This window comes from Camelus bactrianus, chromosome 7, assembly GCF_048773025.1.
Source record: "Camelus bactrianus isolate YW-2024 breed Bactrian camel chromosome 7, ASM4877302v1, whole genome shotgun sequence".
Lineage (NCBI taxonomy): Eukaryota > Metazoa > Chordata > Mammalia > Artiodactyla > Camelidae > Camelus > Camelus bactrianus.
In genome coordinates, this window is record NC_133545.1 from 49,856,463 (window position 1) to 49,872,445 (window position 15,983).

The 15,983-nt window shown below is 36.6% G+C and overlaps 1 protein-coding gene and 1 long non-coding RNA gene across 8 annotated transcripts in view; one reads left to right on the forward strand and one right to left on the reverse strand.

Annotated features, from left to right (window-relative positions):
* Positions 1-11,460, forward strand: part of LOC141578258 (uncharacterized) — a 52,006-nt gene extending 40,546 nt beyond the window's left edge. The window contains exons 3-4 of the long non-coding RNA XR_012508399.1: positions 2,540-2,723; positions 9,527-11,460. This is a non-coding gene — a long non-coding RNA (uncharacterized LOC141578258). The remainder of the gene's footprint in view (positions 1-2,539; positions 2,724-9,526) is intronic.
* The window catches only part of HDAC9 (histone deacetylase 9), an 819,260-nt gene that overhangs the window by 539,839 nt on the left and 263,438 nt on the right, over positions 1-15,983 (reverse strand). The window lies entirely within an intron of this gene.

Consider the following 15,983-nt stretch of genomic DNA (forward strand, 5'->3'; position numbering starts at 1 on the left):
TATTCCAGGCCTGATTCTTCACCCAGGTCATCAAGAAGTAAAAGCACACAAATACATATCAAAAAATCACATCCTTATGGAGGGCGAGGAGTGAAAATGTGGAGGTCTAAAAATGGATCTGATTATCTTTAAAAAGCTGCTACTAGGAGGATTTCACTTGGAATAGGTCACTCTTGTTTCAGATTCAATTTGTACCTTTCCAAGTGTTGCTGCACTATTGGCCTGGGCCTTGTTTCATTCTCTTCATCTAGAGGCTGCGTTAGACATTGTTACATATTTATTAGGGCTGTTTGTTCTTATGTAAATATACAAAACATGTTCCCAAATGTGGGGCCCACAAATCCCAGAAAGCTAAAGAAAGCACTGCATGAAAGAAAAAGCCTCCCAATTCTTGCCTGTAACAATGGTGATGGCTACTAACGACATTCCGATAAAATGACTTAAGCCTATGCAAGTCTCACAAAAGGCCCATTAGTGTCAAGGCCCTTGGTCTCAGTCCCAGCTCAGCTAGTCATACTAGGAATTACTACCATATTAAGAAATTGGTTATTTTTCTGAACTTACAATACCAGGCAGAGCCATTTTCTTTTTCTAGTGTTTTATTTATGTGAACTAGCCTCCTAAGATGGTAATTAAAAGATTTATGCCAGAAAGCTAGTGTAAGTATTATATGATGTCTGATTTTTCTATGGCTGAGAGAATATCTCCTTATGTTAACGCCAATAGACAGACACAAGTTAGGAAGTGGTTCATTCATTCCCTCTTCTTTACTGAATGTCTTCTGTAACTCAAGAACTACATACTGTAGGTACAGTGATTAAAAAAAAGACAACACAACCCTGTCCTCATGTATCTGATAATCTAGTGAGGACAAACATTAGCCTGGCTCTTCAGTATTTGCTGGTTTTAACATAATTCATTTCTTTCTAGCATCAAATTCACACACACACACACACTAATAATAACTAGTATGTATTGAGTACCAACTTTGTGCCAGTATAATGCTATGCATTATATATATATATGTACACACACACATATATATATATATATATAGTCTCATTTAATCCTCCCAATAATTCCATGATGTAAGTAATAGGTAAATATGAAGTTAAGTAACGTGGCTATTGATGCACAATTAAATATGACAGAACTCAAACTCACTTCTGTTAGACTTTAAAGCATTTGTTCTCGTGACCACTATATCTGAAAAAAAAAATTAGGATCTAATCTTAGAGGGTATCAATCTAGCCAAATAAAGAAATTTTAGGCAGAATTTATGTATCTAGACAAAAGAAAACAATCAGGTTTAATTTAACAGCTGAGGATGGCAGTATCGTTTTCCTTGACCATCTCCAGAGCACAATCCCAACTGAAATCTAAAAAACATGTTTGCCAGTTTTACTGTTGTTCTATGGAATGGATGCATTCCCGATACTCTTACACTTAACTCATAAATGCTTCATAGAGTTTCAAGAATTTGAGCCCCATGTAATTTACTAAGTGCCTAGACACATTGTGTTAGGGACTGTGTGAGCAATAGGACTGTTTTGTTTGTTTTGTTTTGTTTGTTTGTTTGTTTGTTTTTTGTCAGAGATCTTACTCTCTGAAGTGACCAATCACAGAAGGCTGGGCACTGAATTTGAATCTCCTGCTCTTGTTGGTTGCTCACACATTTTTGGACTTTTTGTTTACCTAAATATATGTTATCCTTTTAGATTTGTTACAGTAGCTTAAGACCTCAGAGAGGAATCAACAGAAAAGCAAAATTTTAACATATGTTATCTGTCCCTGGTAAACAAGGGATACCTACTGCAGGATTTATTCAAAGCACAGTTTCCTTTGGCAGAAAAGAAATGATTCTTGGGTCTCAAAAAGATGATTAAGTAAAACTCCAAGGTTATTCTAGAAAGAGAACAAAGAATTCAATATATAGGTCAATAAAAGCTGAAGATTAGGAAAGTTTGGTCTTCTCCAACAGATTGAGAGGGAAGTGAGATTAAGAACATAAAAAAATCAGATGTTGGACTTTGGGAGATTTAGAAAGAACTACACACAGTGATTAGAGATCTCAATAAGAGACTTCCTAAGCTAGGTCCTATATTTATTGATGTACCTTTAATTGCTTACAGACATATAGTTTATATGCCTGCATGACTAACTTCAAGGCATGTTACCAAGCCTTTTCTTTTGATTCATCTAAGACTTATTTACTATGTCTGGGAGCCTATCTTGGTGAATAATTTGAAACAATTCATATTTATGTATATGAAGATAGTCCTTCTTGCTGTATTATTTCTAAGAGCCAAAGAGAGAGACAGAGATAGAATGAAGGAGAGAGAGAGAAAACTTAGTCCACATACATTGCCTCGCCCTTATAATTTCCCGATGAAGCCCCATTCCCTTTCTATTTCCTGTATCTGCCTTTCCAGTCCCCCAACATGCCACATCCCTACAGTCTTCCACCTTCAAAGAAGTTTTCCTCTGCCTGAAAGGTCTCTCCATTCTTCATTTAACCAACATTTACTCATTCTTCCAGTTTCAGCTTGAAGGTTACTTCTTCAAAGAAGCTTCCCTGACCTTGGATGGGCCAAGACTCTGCTAAGAACCCTCAGAGCAAGCTCTTCTTTTCTTTCACAACACTTACGGGATGACTTAATTACATATTTTCTTCTATAATTATTTGATTCACACATTTTGCTCTTGAAAGCAAGAACCTAAAGGTAAGAAGCAATTGGTGTATCAGCTTAGAGCCTGGGATATGGTAGGTACTCAGTAAATGCTGATGAGTGAGACCAACTCACCTACAGTTCATTCACATATTCGCTTATTCACTTACTCATTCATTTATTTACATATATTTACTCAATTCACTTTGCCATTCAATTTTAATAAATATATAGAGTAATTACTGTGATGAAGCACTGTGCTAAAGTTTGGGGCTACAACCAAATATAGAGCAGACCTTGCCTTCACAGTACACACAATCTAAAAAAAGATACAAGAAAATAATGAATGTAATAAGGTGCTTAAGCTTTATGACAGAAAGAACTACGGGAACACACAGAAAGAAATAGTTTAAAAATGGTTGTCTGTTCTTCCTCCCACAAATAAATTATTACTGATCAAATCATAAGACCAAACACGCCATTCTACAGTAATGATGATTTAATCATAAGAATGACTGAATTTCATTATTGTATCTCATATATCTTTCTATTTGAAATAAAATGGAAAATTAGCAATATTGTACCATGTAAGGATATACCTCATTGGATTTATATACTTAACTGGAAAACTTAAGTCTGTATGCACACAGAGTCAATATAATTCTCTACTCCAAATCTGTAAATAAAGAAATTTTGTATCCAACTCTCAAAACATGCAATCAGATGTACAATAAGAAATGAAATGTAAACATATTTCCGTAAGCCACTAATTTGCTATCAAGAAAGGACTTTAAGGACCAAGCCGACTCTGACTCATAGCTATGCAATTCTATGATTGCGTTTGCTTAAGCCACAAGCCAGCGTTTTATATAATCACTCTGTTTAGAACATAAGATTTCCCGTGGATTTTATTTTAGACTTGCTATGCCACCCAAAATTTTCTCTCTGAAGGTTAACATAATGCATGTGGCGTTTTATTGAGTCTGTTCTTGAAAGAGGTGCCTAACCAATGAAGATGAGCATGAAAGCAACTTTCCATTCAATTTTTTTAGGTACTGTTATACCTACAAAAACCATTCCAACCATGAGCAACGCCCAATATTAACCAGTACCCCATCTCCAGATTCACTATCTACATTGCTGGAAGAGTGAGTTCTCTAAACCAACAATGTTACCATGCCTCTCACATGTCTGAAACCTTCTGATGGTCCACTAATACACTCAGGATAAAATTCAAGTTCCCTGGCTTAGCAAACAAAAACCTGTATGAAGGAGGCCCTGTCTTCCACTAAGGTTCACCCTCACCCCTCCATCTCACCTAATCTTGCATTTTATACTCTGCTGATATTGAAAAGTTATGGTTCCTCTAACACACCATAATGTCTCATGCCTTGGTGCCTTTGCTCATGCTCAGAGCATGACCTTGTCCTTGGCCCAAAACTTTCTCCTGTGCTGACTAGTATTTCCATTTAACCTTTCAGATTTACTTAAGAATTCTTTCCCCCAGGAGGCCTTCTCTGCTCTGCACTCACCACCCCAGGTTACATGACTTACTCAGTCTCTCAGAACAATTTGAGATACCTTTATTGTTATACTTATTACATTATATTCATATGATCTGCTTACCTGTCATACTTTTAGACTACAAGATCCTTGGGAACTGAAGAGCAAGAAAGCATGTCTTTTTTTGTATCTTCCAACTCAAGTCAACCATGATGTTTAATACAAAACCGGTGCTTAATAAATATTAGTTGTTTCCCTTCTCAAACAGATACTTAAGGAATTTACAAAATAGATTGGCAGGAGAGGAATTAGATAAGTACATAAACAATCAAAAATTGGGAAATAAATATGAGAAGTGCCAAAAACAAGTGTATGAAGTGTATAAAGACTGATGGGAGTTAAAAGAGGAAACTTATTGAGAAAATCAAGGAAGACTTCCTACACAAAAGTCCTATTTGAATTGGGTCTCTAAGAATGGGTAAAATCTTGATAGGATGGAAAATGGAAAGAGAGTCAGAGGAAACACCTGTATAAATAAGCCAGAAGCAGGTAATGACAGATTGTGAACTGTGGGCAGTAACTCTGACCAAGGGAAGTATAGGGAGCTGGATAGTGTGGAACAAAACAAAAAGAAGGATAGGATAGGGTTTAGAGCAGGGGGCTCTCTGAAGGCTCATGCATTTAATGAGTTTAATGTATAAGACGCAAGTAAGGCAAAACCACTGCAGACTGCTGAGCATGGTTTTGATAAGAGGACAGAACATTGTTTATTGCCTGTGTAACACTGCCGAGGCATTCAAGCTATTTCCTGTCACCATCAGCACCATTCCAGCTCTATCACTATTTAAATAGCCCTAAATGGGAGACATTAAGTATTATTATGCAAAGCACAAAGATACCTGGTTAAAGAAGGTCTAGAAGAGCTGGGTCTTTTAAAGAACAAAGCCTTCCAAATCCCCAGCAATTCTCTCCCACCTCTTCTCCTTAGCTACACTTCCTATCGGTAAATGGCTATAGAATTCTGTAAAGCAACTATGCAAAGGTGAAAAGGCATGCCCAGTAGATGTATAAAAATTAAGGAGGTGCTGTCCTTTCTTTGAGTACAAATTCCTTTCAGGGATTCAGCCCTAGAGGAGACTACTAGGTCATACTGTTTCCTATTAGCCTAGAAGTTCATAATTGTGTCACACTTTAAATGAATGTACAATACTTCATAAAATTCCAACTCCTAATAGTTTTCAAAGAGCAATTATTTCATATGACACAACTAGAAGGATTAAAAGTAACAAAAGCTGGGCAAAATATAGGAAAACTTATTTCCTCTAGAACAGTCACAAATAGCCTAAAAATGATTAAGTTTAGATTTAAGCATTTCCCATCATTTTCATACCACAACTAAGGTTTCTCAGCCTAGCTTACGCAATTTGGACTGCTGTGTTTATTTCACATCTGATTGTTTAAACTAAACATTCATGCCCCACTCCATTAGGGGAAAAAACCTAAGGGGAAAGTTATTTTTGCAAAATGCAGCCCTGATTTACAGGACACAATCTCCAGTTCTTGAAGGAGATGATCAGTGAAGGCTGCCCTTCCTGCGCCAGGCCTAATTGTTTTCGTTACACATCTAAGTTCTTCTCCCTCTGCCTCACCTATCCAGCAGAGTCCTAATTCATCTCCATCCTGTCCTGCTTGACTCACATCATTCCAGGGAGAAATTGAAGCAGGGCTCTCACTTTTTCTGTCTTACTGTTCAGCATCCTCTCTCATTGCAGAAACTGTCCACTAAACTCAGCCGCTCACTTCAGGTTTACATTCACACCTCTTGGACACCCTCAGTGAATGTCCACATGCCCACTTCACAGTGAAATTAAGAGGTCATCTGATGGGAGGGAACACAGCCAACTTCGGGCTCCCACAACAGTACACTAGTCTGACTCCACGCCATCCTTAACACTTGTCTCCAGTATCAGTAGTAGGGTGTGACCTTCTCCCTGACAATCACTCTCCCAATTGATCCCATGGCTGTTAGACAACAGTGTGTCAGAAATTTATGTTTTTAACATGATAATCCAAAAATCTCTTTCACAATTACATACCACATGCCTTTACTTTTTATGTTGTTAAGTTGAATTTTAAAAAGGGAAATGAATTCTTGGCTACATCCACGAAAGGCCTTGTTTTCGTCTTTCACCTTCAAATACATGGCTCCAATGTAGTATGTATGTTATGTTCTCTATCTAACGTTGTCATCTCCAAGTAACTATACAAGCCATTAAGATAAAAATGATCAGAGAAAGACTCACCCATAACCTCTCCAGATCCCTGCAGTTGCTGATTCTTCCTTTGGGCTCTGAGGGGAATCAGCCAGTGTAAGGAAGTCATGGCTGCCTTTAAATAAGGATGGTAAAAAGGGCACCCATGACCCCCTAAGCAACATTGCTGCTGTGAATTCTTATGATCCCCCAGCCTGAAGAAGTAGAAAGAAATGTGACTTCAAACTCACTGAGATCAGAGCTGCCTGCTCCCCAGGTGCCTGGGTGTGTCATGCAGCCCTGCTCCCAGCTTCTTCCCTGGAAAGCGGCCTATGAATATCCTGGAGAGACAGAAGGGGTGTGAAGTTCCCCACTGTCATACTCTGCAAGACACACAGCAAACACTCTGCTGAACCCCAAGGGAAGAAGCCCGATTTCTGTTGGTTGGAATGTTCTCCTAATGCTCCCTTGAGAACATGTGGTGCTTGGGGAAAAGGAGCCTTGTGGAGGAGAGACTTGAATGACAACTACTCTGGGTTGCTATGATATTCGTTGCCTCACTCATGTTTACTACTATGAGGTTCCCTTGCCAATAAAACAACAAATGAAAGCTGAGTTTTATTGTGTTTTAAACAGCAAGTGGCATTTGTGTCAGATTTTAAAATCTATATTTAGCTGAAATTTTTCATACACTTTAGTTTTTCCTTCTGTACTTTTTATATCTCAGAATTTTTTGTTGTTGGAGTAGAAATCAGGAAGAACAAAGTGTCATTTTTTCCCCCTTTTTGTGACACTGGGAATAACTCACCCTTGTAAATTAACTTCCGAAGGGTGGGTTTTTCAGTTTCCCCATATTGTTTTACTCAGTACCACCTGATAAAAAGCTTATAGAAATTAGCTTTGCCACACACCACTGACCTGTGGAGTCATTTTTCAGCTTCATGAACAAGTCCAAAGGAGAGGAAATTATTTTTTATTAACCAGGTACTAAAAACTAAAGCCTTTTATAAGGGCTGCTTGCTTCTTTCCACTGAGACCAGTAGGCAAAGGAAAAGAGATCCAACTGCAATAACTTTGCCCATAGGCGGCTTTATTAAAATCTATAAGGTGAAATTTTTTAATAGAATCAAATCATCATAAAATATGTTAGGTATTTATGGTAAATACAACTATTATTATACACCTTCCTCCTGTGACACCACCCTTGGGAGAAAAGGATTTTGTGTGTTTCAAAAATGTGCTGTTGTAAGGTGCACTTGGGCTCCTAGTTAAGGTCAAGTTGCATTTTCCATTATAAACCCGTTTCCAGCGGTTCATTACTTTGTCATAAAAAGCTGCTTGAGGCTGAAATGTGGCATATAGTCTTAGCTCAGCAGCACATTCTTTTAAAAAATGTATCAGAATTGGCTAAACTCAGTTTAGTCCCACTTAAATGATAAAATAATGACCAAAATATATCTTAAAAGAATCCAGTGGGCTAACACAGCTCAACCACTGAGGTGAGCAAAGGATCACTCCCACTATCTTATGTCCTTCCACTTGTCAAATCTAAAGATTGATAAAGTCCCACTATCTTATGTCCTTCCACTTGTCAAATCTAAAGATTGATAAAGTCCACTGCAATGCTTCTAAGCAAGGAAGCAGGCAAATATTTTAAGCTGTTAAAAGATAATAAAAAAAAAATAAGAATAATAAACTCAGCTCTTAAGGCAGTGTTTTATGTTCTGAAGTTTAAAGAGTTTTCCATGAATAAGATCTTCTTTTGTTTCATCGAAGTTCACATTGAAAATACCACCTTCTCTACAGGGAAAAGAAGACAATTAAAATAAGTGAAAAATACTGAATCGATCAAAAAACTGAGTTCCTTATTAAATAATGCTTATCTGTGATATGCCTGTTTTGAACAGTGTTCTGAATAGTTTCTGCTTACTAATACTGTTGGTTGAAGAAGGGTGGTATTTTGCAGCAGTGGTGGAAAACAGTCATAAATTGAAACCACAAGGGATATCTTCTAGGATTAGAGTTTAAAACTACAAATTTACTTTGGAATAAAGTAAGGATTTAAGTTTTTTTATTGTAATCACTTAATCTCAGTAGATTTCAGATTCTTCTCCTGTAAGATGATGGAGTTGGAGTCATCATTACTGGAATCCCTTCCAGTTTCCTCATCCTAGGATAAAATATATACACAATACATGGTTTGGAGGCTTGCTATTTTATGACATTGTGACAATGCAAAATTACAACCCAGGAAGCTCCCTCTCTGTCCCTCCTGACTGATTTAGTACTACAAATTGAGTTAAGAATAGTTAGGTACATGCAATTTTTTGTCTTTGCATCTCTGATGTAAACCTCACAACAACTAACTTTTTGTTATCAACTAATAAAGGGAGCATGTCACAGAGAATGTATGTCCGTAGGGAAGAATGTTTAAAATCACTTACATTTAAATTTTTCCATATATTACATGCATTTTAAAAAGCATATTGCATTTCTGAATGACGTCTGGTTTAGGTTAACACTGAAAGAATCTTGCATTCTTGAAGACATTCATTAATATAGAGAGGAGTGAAATCTGGAAGTATTCTCAGGAGGTGATTGTGTTTAAATTTTCCTCAAACAGTAAATAAAATGACAGATGCAGCTGCCAAAACTCCACCTAGGGAACAATCTCTATGCTGATCATACTTAATGAAGACCTTTATTGATTTCAGACTGCCACTTTCAGATTCTGTGACATGTTTTTCTTTCTGTAATAAACAAGCATTTGTTTGCCTCTCAGTGCATTCTGAGTTGGAAATACCAACAAATTCCTTAATCAACTTAGTGCTAATTTGTCAATATCATTTTCCTTTCTAGAGAAATAAAAAACATGAACACTAAAATACAATGACCACCTCCTTCTGTCCCTGTTCTTTTTCACACACCTTCAACCATTCATAGCTGAATGTTTCTGTTTCCATTCATACCCATTATCTCCCTTAGCCACCTACTTTCATGCATCCCAAATTTGTTCCCTCTGTTCCCTTCTTAGTTCGCTCAAAATTAGGAAACAAAAATGATTTCTTCCTAATGTAACATAATATTGACTTCTCTCCTTAGAAAAGGGAGGGGGTCAATGAGAGATGGAAGGCATTACATCATAAGCCAATAAAAAGAAGAAGAAGGAGGAGGTGGAGGAGAAGAAGAAAAAGAAGGAGAAGCAGCAGCAGCAAAAGGATCAAAAGGATTTGTTTTAGGACAAGATGACAGCCATCAGCCCAAGTTAATTCTACCATCAAAGTAAGCAGAAACGATTCAGGGGGACTTGTTATTTCCAAGTAGAATATGCTAACTGACATAATTTTCCCGAGTAAAATTCCAATATTTAGCAGTCTTTAATGTACCAGCTAAACACAATTATCATCACTAATCAGACTTCCAGAATTTTTAAGCCTGGTCTCCATAAAGGAGTTTGGAAGTTAAAGGCATCATCTCTTAATAGTACCAGTGAGGGGTAAAAATTAACACCTTGACCTCAATCCTTTAAAACCTAGGGATAGAATCAGGTTCAAATAAAAGGTAAAAGAAGCCTCAAAGGGTAAATAAAGTTACAGAGGATAATATACGAAGAGGGTATGAGAGGAGGAAATATCAAATCCTTTGTTTCTAACCTGTTTGGGATATTGATAACCATTTGCACATCCTGTGTCTCATGCAATGACATGAGCTCATCCACACTGCACCTGTTCCCTCTACAACAGCACCCTGCTGGTACCTCATAGTCCTTACCATTTCTGCAACCACCTTATATGTATTTGTAACCTACTTATTGTCTGTCTCCCTCATGAGAATGTAAGTTCTATATGAGCAGGAATTTTGTGTTTTTTATTTGTATCTACTCCCGGTGACTACGACATTGCCTGGCACCCAGTGCCCCTCAATAAACATTTGTGGAAGGAAGGGAGGGAGGGGAATGAGAGGGAGTTTCCAGAAGATTGGAAACAATTTGGCAGTCACTATCAGGACAATCTTCTCAGGTAATAATAGTATTAAAATATTGCCTTTCCCCTACATCCTTCCTAATAGAATAAAAAGTATAATTCAAAATGTTGTGATCCATCATGTGAGAAAACATAATCTAAGGTAGAATCAACTACTAGACCAAAATATCAATTTTCAAAAGAAGGTATCTCTCAAGTTTTTCTCACCAAAAAATTTTTTTATTAAATATTATAGTGTCAACAACTCTAGAATTTTGAAGCAAAATTAAAACCTTCAGGCTTCTTCTCTAAAATACTTGAGGAGTATTGGCCTTGGGGGTGCAATGGTTGCAAGTTTCATGTTAAAAAAAAAAGTCTTATATGCGTTGGCAATGTCAAGTTTCCAACACATAGAATATATCTTTTATGTCATCATAAGTAATATCAAAGAAATCCAGTCTCTGGGGAGAATAGTCTCTGGGGAGAATATTTACACCTGAGAATGCTCTAACAAAGAATGTTCTCCTTCCCAAAAGAGTGCAGAGATATCTACAATAATTCCCTCTTGGAAGGCTGAGGTTGCTAAAAATGTAAATGTGAAGATGTCTGGCGTAATTCATTTCTTCTGCAATTCCATAATCTATATATATGAAATTACCACATGATTTACCGCAATACATAGGTACATCATTTTCCAGTATAGAAAATGTGCAAAATGAGTCTCAGTTCAAATAATTAGTGATACATCTTTATATCTATGTAGCATTTCATACATTGTCTCATTAAATCTTTATAATAATTTCGTGAGGTTCATAAAATTAGTCCTATTTTATGGTTAAATTACTTGTCAGGCCACACAGCTAGAGGTAGGACCATGATTCAAAATCTGAACTTACCTCAACTATCATGTCTGCCCACTTTATTGTTAACTGCCTCTATGTACCACAGCATTTTAACAAAAATAACCCTCTCTTAGTAAGATGTCAAACATAGCGCAATTATCCACTTAAGTCCACATTGTAAAATTACTATCAATTTTATGGATATTTTTCTTGGAAATCATGTCAACTATCATGTTAATCAGAATATTATTAAATTTTGTAATGTTTATATATTGAACTCAGTAAATGTTTTGTTTCATTTTGTTTAATTATGGTAAATAAAAAATTTTAAACGTAAAATACGTAATTATTTAAAAATACATAAATAATGGTATTATTGATTGATTTGTAAAGTGTCCCTTATATAAGAAACAACACACTTAGCCATTCAACAGTTCTACTAAACTTTTCATTGCAATCTCATAAGTAGAAGTTCTATTACAACTTGGCATACATGAAGTCTGCAGAGGATAGCTCTTAAACAATGAATTTCCACAGAGATGGAATTTAGTAATTGGTAAGCTTTCGATCCTTGGATCTGCTTCAGAATAAGTTGTGGAACTTTCCACACACAGACAGATAGATAGATACACACACACACACATACAAACATGCTCACCACCCAGGCCCTTCCCCTTGAACTACTGAATTAGAATTTCCAAAAAAGAGCCCCAACATACATATTTTTCAAGAACTTCATAGACGATTCCTATTAAGAATCAAGACTTAGAACCATTGCTATAAAGTCTAACATTTATTTTCTCTGACAAGTTTTTGAAATAATATTTTATGGCATTACAGAAAGATGATACTGAACAATACCTTTAAGGATTTCAGCCTTTGCTGTCTCTCAGCATTTCACAATCACACCACTCTTAATATGGACAACTTTCACAGCCTTCATCTTAATTTGTTAAAACCAATAAGATACCTACAGAATTTTAGTAATAAAATTAAGACAGCCCCCATTTCTAAGCATCTCTTTAACAAACAAGGTAGGATTGTAAAGTATAGCCTCTTCCTAAATATTCAAGTCCCCTTGTACGAAAGCTAAGTGGAGATTATTTAAAGACTTAAGTACACAGAAACCTGACACACTCATTTTTAATGGGGAGGTAGACTGTTGTTTATTTAGCTTTTGAAATCTATCCTAAATTTGGCTTTGTGGAACCAAAAAAGTCTAGCTTTAAATTAACAGACTGCCTTCAACTGTCCAAGGGATAATTTGAACTTCACTGAGACATGTCTATGAATGGAAATAAAAATAACTCACATTAAATCCTAAGTACTTCCCCACATGCACTTCACTTGCCACAAGGCCCATTGTTCCATGCATGGCTTTGAAGCAGCCTGTAGGAAATTTTCACTGAAACAATTTCCCAAACCGAGAAAAGGAAGGCCAAACTGATTTCAGTTAAAAAAAAAAAAAAAAAAAAAGTACTTTGCAAGCTTTCAGCATCCAGGGTATTAAAAGCAGCTCTGTCAGAGTAACAGGAATGGGAAATGGGAGGCTCACACAATACTCTAAGCTTCAGCGGCTTTAATTTCATCTTTCCTCCTGTCCTTCTAAACAAAAATCGACCCCAGAGGAAGTGTTCTGCCCCACTTTCCCACCTCACCTCATTCATTCTTTTAAAAACTTAGCTTTAAACTTAGGAATGTTTCAAATATCCAGAAAAGTAACAGAAATAATATGAAAAGCACGCTCGATTTAAAACAGGTTCATATTTTGCCGTACTTGCCTCAAATCTCTTGTATCCTCCCTTCTCTTTTACTATCCGGGTTGAGTCCATCTTATCAGGTCAAAATGATCTGTTCTCATAAACTCTTTTTTGTCCTAATTTTCGCCAGTTTTATGTTTTATCTTTTTTCCAGGATAGATTTTTAAGAACTTTACCAGTTTAATTCACCCCGCACCTTGGCCTGAATTAATTTCTTTACTGTTTGCTGATTCTCAAGTCTTCTCTTTCATCTTGAGTCAATTTATGTTTTTCTTTTTAAAAGATCCATTTTATCTACGTTTTAAAAATGACTGATACATAGCTTTTCATATTTCCTTATGATTTTAATGTCCTTTAATACCAAAGTATTATTATGACCATTCTCTTTTCTAATGTGATTTATATGTATCTGCACACATTTTAAACAATAAATCTTGGCAGAATTTTGTATATTTTATTAAATATGTGCAATTATATTTTGTCCATCATGTCCAAACCTGCATTAAACATCTAACATTTTTCATGCCTTTTGAGCCTTCTAGTGGGCTGTTTACTCCAAACATCACAGTCCAGCAAATAAACAGGGTCGGCAGGAAAGTATATTCAACTGTTTCTCTTGACCCTCTTCTTGTTCTTTTTCAGGCTAAACTATAGTCAACTGAGCCCTCATATAAGTGAAATGTCATGTCCTCTATAAATAAAAACCATGAAAGTAGAACGCTAACTTCAAAGCCTTCACTGACATAAAGCATAGTATTAAAAATCCCAATAATAAAATAATGCAGTTGTGTGATACACAGAAGTCAAGCTCTTAAAGTTAGTTCTGGGAAAAATTACATTACTTGTAGTCAGTCGTCAGGGAAGGTGACAACAGGAGCCTAGGATTTAAGCTAATAATATTAAAATTTTAATAATAGCAACAATCCTCATTTACCAAATACCTATGTGTGCTGGCAACTGAAATAGCACCACTTACACAGAACACATATTGTGTGTGTGTGTGTGTGTGTGTGTGTGTGTGTGTGTGTGTGTATAACAGAGTATTCACAGCAAACTTGTCAGTCATGATAGTAGTCCCAGTTTGCTGGGAATCTGCAGTCAGGGTAGACTGAGTAACTCGCTCTGGTGACAGTACTTGTAAATTGTGGTGCTGGGATGAGAACACATCCGACAACTGCTCTCTTTTCACTAAGTCTTGCTCACCTCATTCAAGAGGGTGGGGTGTCAGTTAAGTTATGAGGATGAGAAAGTCATTTAATGTATGGGAAAGTACATAAGTAAAGGTAAAAGTGTGGGAAAGGAAAAGTTACATAGAGAAGATCATGACTAACGATAAATAGTAGGCAACATTTATGAAGGGCTTACTTCATGCCATTCTGAGCATTAACCTGGACAAACTCATGCAATCCTGAAAATAACCCCATAAGGTAAAAACTACTATTTCTCGTATTTTACCAAGTGGAGAAAATTTTGGAAGGTCCTTAATGCCATCAAATCTAGTTCACCAGTGTGTCTTCCGGGGAATGTTATTTGCCTGAAGTATCAATAAGTGGTGGGTGAATACAAGGATTTGATGGTCAATCAGTGAGGAGTATGCAGGGTTAAATCCAGGTAAACAGGTCACTTTGTGGCAGGACTTCTCAGAACCTTTAAAATATATTATGCAATTTTATATTAAGAAGAAAAAGATACAGCTCACAGTGTTTTCTAACCTTCTTTGACCAAAGAAGTTATTGTTTTGCAGAGCACCTGGTGACACTTAGAGTCTCCTAAGTGACTTCTCCACAGTCATGTAGCTGACTGCAGTAAACTCAAAGCCAGAATCAAAGATCTCTGGCTGCCAGGCCAGGCCTTGTTTAGGCACAGATGATGAAAAATCTTGAAATGTATCCTATGGAAAATGTACAGCAATCTCAGTTTTTACAAGTAGGAAAAAGCAAGGTACACCATATACTGAAGTGGAGACATTAACAGCCGTTACAAAAGTACTGCAGGAATTCAGATATGATATGCCAAGTAGCCTAGTCTAGGAAGTAGCAGAAAGAAAAAGCAGGAAGCAAGAATAAAGTCAAACATTCAAGAGAAAGGGTAAACCTCCAGAGTTACTATGAACTGGTGGCTCCTCGCAGAGACAGAACTTGCTGACCTATCAGAATCTTAGATAAAATTCTACAGACACCTAAGGGCTGGCACCGAAACCTCCTCTCCTGTTCTCTTCAGCCAGTAGCAAGCTGCCAAGAGCCATGTGAACATCATCTCAGCCTTATTTAAAAATTACTGTTAACTGTAGCAATATTCTTTCCTAACAAAAGCCAAGAAAATCATGGTCAAACCTTTGAACACATTTTTCATTCTCATGCTTGCCTCATCTCCCAGTGCCTCCCTTCTCAGTCATTTGTGTGTATGTTATCTTTCTCCAGGGGCAAGCGCTACTGAGATCTAAAAATATCTTATTTTTTCAAAACAACTACACTAATTGATATGTGCAGAGAACATGTTAGTCATATTCACAAAATGCCAAAATAAATAAAACACTGTACCCTCAGGAAGTCACACCATCTTTAAAGAATACAATCATAGAAACTAACTCTTGTGAACCACCCTTTTCTTTGCTAGATCAAAAAAAAAAAAAACCATAATAGTTATATATTTCAGAATATCACATGATGGTAATCATTCATTGACAGTTCCTTTTTTTTTTTTTTTAACCTTTTGGTCCTTTATTATCTAGTCATTAAGTACAACTGTCATTCAAGTAGTCATTTTTTTTTTCTTACACATATCCTTGACACACTTAAATTCTTTCCTATCATCTACTGAAAGCTTCTCTCCTCCTACCATACTCACCCCAGCCTCCCTTGCAGTTATGTGAAACAATGACACTTTCTCCAATGAATGTGAGCAGAAGTGACCTGTGCCACTCCAGATCTAGCCTCTACACAATGACCGTGAGTATTCCTCCATATGCTGTCTCTCTCCCAGTGCCTGGGCAAAA